This window comes from Octopus bimaculoides, chromosome 25, assembly GCF_001194135.2.
Source record: "Octopus bimaculoides isolate UCB-OBI-ISO-001 chromosome 25, ASM119413v2, whole genome shotgun sequence".
Classification (NCBI taxonomy): domain Eukaryota; kingdom Metazoa; phylum Mollusca; class Cephalopoda; order Octopoda; family Octopodidae; genus Octopus; species Octopus bimaculoides.
Genome location: NC_069005.1, coordinates 2,876,224 through 2,878,746, shown reverse-complemented (window position 1 = coordinate 2,878,746; position 2,523 = coordinate 2,876,224). Strand labels below are relative to the sequence as shown.

Genomic DNA, 2,523 nt, shown 5'->3' with positions numbered 1-2,523 from the left:
GAGGCGGCGGCGGAGGCGGCGGCGGAGGCGGCGGCGGTGGTGATAATGCTAATAATGGTGGTGCGACGGTGGTGCTGATTCTGATGTAAATGTTTGTGGTGGTGTGGTGTGGTGCCGGAGGTGGATTTAACCTTGGTGGAATCAGGAAGTAAAGCTGGCAAAATGCCGCTAATCATTTTAAGCGACATTGGTTACGATTTTCCCAGCTCGCAACCTAGAAGCCTGAAATCTTAGGAGAGGGGACTCGTCAATTATATTGACCCCAATACTCGACTGGTACTTATTTGATCGGCCCCGAAAGGATGACCTCGGCAAGATTTTGAACTTAGAACGTAAACGTTGATAAAATGTCGCAAAACATTCTGCTCGGCGTGCTAACAATTTTGACAGCTTTTGCCGCCCTTCAGTCATTGAAATAATCCTTTCTACTAAAGGTACAAGGCTTGAAATTTGGTGGGAGGGTACAAGCTGATTTCATCGACCCCCAGTACGCAACTAGTACTTAATTTATCGACCCCGAAAGGCTGAAAGCCAAAGCCGACCTGGGCGGAAATTGAACTCAGAACCTAGCGAAGGGCGAAATACCGGTAAGCATTTCGTCCAGATTTTGCCAGCTCGACTCATTAATCATTGAAATAACCCTTTCTAAGGAAGGCACAAGACCTTCCTAATCATTGAAATATTTACGTGGCTTTTACTCTGCCCTTCATGACAAATATATATATAAAAAATAAAAGAGCCAGTTGTTCTTGACATCTTGGTAGGGGTCATCGTTTAGCTTACATTTTGTTTTCTGTCTGAAATATCTTCGCAACCTGTGAGGCAGCGGTGCGTTAAATAAGCTTACGTTTACAAATCAAGTATTACAGAATAACATGGAAGTCTTGAAGTTTGTATTTACATGATAGCAAGGTTTCCTTTTTGTTATTTAAATTTTTCCCACATTAAATCTAAGCTATAATATTTTACGTTTGTTCATAGTTGACGTGGAGGCGAATGGCTTAGTATTTACGGTGTCGGTCTCATGATCGTGGTTTCGATTCCTGAACTGGGTGAAGTGTTGAGTCCTTGATCAAAACATCATTCCACTCTGTAGTCCACATTGAGTAACCCTGCGACCATCCAACCGTCCAAGTTCGCAACGAATTTTTTTTTTCTTAATTAGCTACACTAATTAGATTGATTGATTTATCTTTTATCCTTTATCCTATCCGAAGTTGACAGTTCTCGTAACTTGGAGTACGATGAAATACCTACCCGACTCTATAAAAATAAGTGCTTGGCGGACATGATAAAACTAAACGCTTCATTGCAGTGCACTAGGCATTGCCGCTGATCGAAGAGTGAAACGGTAAAAGAATTTCAAAAACTTCCAGATTTCTAAAGTAATTCTTATAACAGGATTTCGAAAAGTCAAGTGAAAAACTTATGTTGTAAGCTCAGATTCTCCCATATTAAACAAGGCCGAAATTTACCTAAAATGTTGCCAAGCTTCCCCACCCCATCAGCACACACAGAGATGAACCACCAAGCACACTCAGTATTGAAAATCTTGTTCTTTCTTGTATGACAAACCAGAACTCCCCCACCACCACCAACGAATGGTAAAACAAATAAATAAATCGAAATGTAAAAAGAAAACAACACTATAATTTAACCATTTTAGAGCGGAAAGCACATATAACGTGTTAAATTTCTTTGATTACAGAAACTTGTTTTATAGATCATTGCCTATTTTGTTGAGAAATGTTGTTTTAGAAATCTGTGTTCCGTTGAGATGTCAAATTTACTAAAGCAACGTGACTTGTAAAAAATGTCAATTCTGCTTCATTTTGTTTGTTTATTTCACTCTTTCTTGGCTAGATATTTACTAGTATTACCAAGATAAACGTGGCATTTGATAACCCAGTTAAATGATTCCTTAGAACTGTTTTCCTGAGGTGTCAAGGATGCATGTGTCACATGGGAAGAAAATTGTATTTGGCATTTCGTTATTCCGGCCTCCTATGCATGACATTCTTTCTCTGTGTTAAATTTGTATAAAGAGGTCAGAAATCAGCGCCCCATCTAATTTAGGCTTGACTTTTATGATACACACACATGGCTAACTGATGAATCGAGAATTCGTGAAAATTAATGTAGCAACATTGGCGAAAACTGAATGTGTACGTCATTATGAAAGCAGGCATGTATATATGTAAGCAATTACGAATGAATGTATTTCTGTATACACATGTATTTACAAATATGCATATCGATTTAAGATATAGACATGCATAGAGACATACATACACACACACAAACGCACTCACGTACACACACATATATATTCTTAAATATATATATAGGTGTGTGTGTGTGTATGTATGTATGTATGTATATATGAATGCATACAGAACATTCAGACATACATACATTCACATACACACACACACAGTTATATATATATATATATGCATTAGTTATGTGTACATGTCTCTCTCTGTTCTCTCTAAACGTATGTATATGTATATATATATATAT

The 2,523-nt window shown here is 38.0% G+C and overlaps 1 pseudogene; it reads right to left on the bottom strand.

The window, feature by feature from the left end:
* The window catches only part of LOC128250820 (uncharacterized protein DDB_G0271670-like), a 66,586-nt pseudogene that overhangs the window by 16,052 nt on the left and 48,011 nt on the right, over positions 1-2,523 (bottom strand).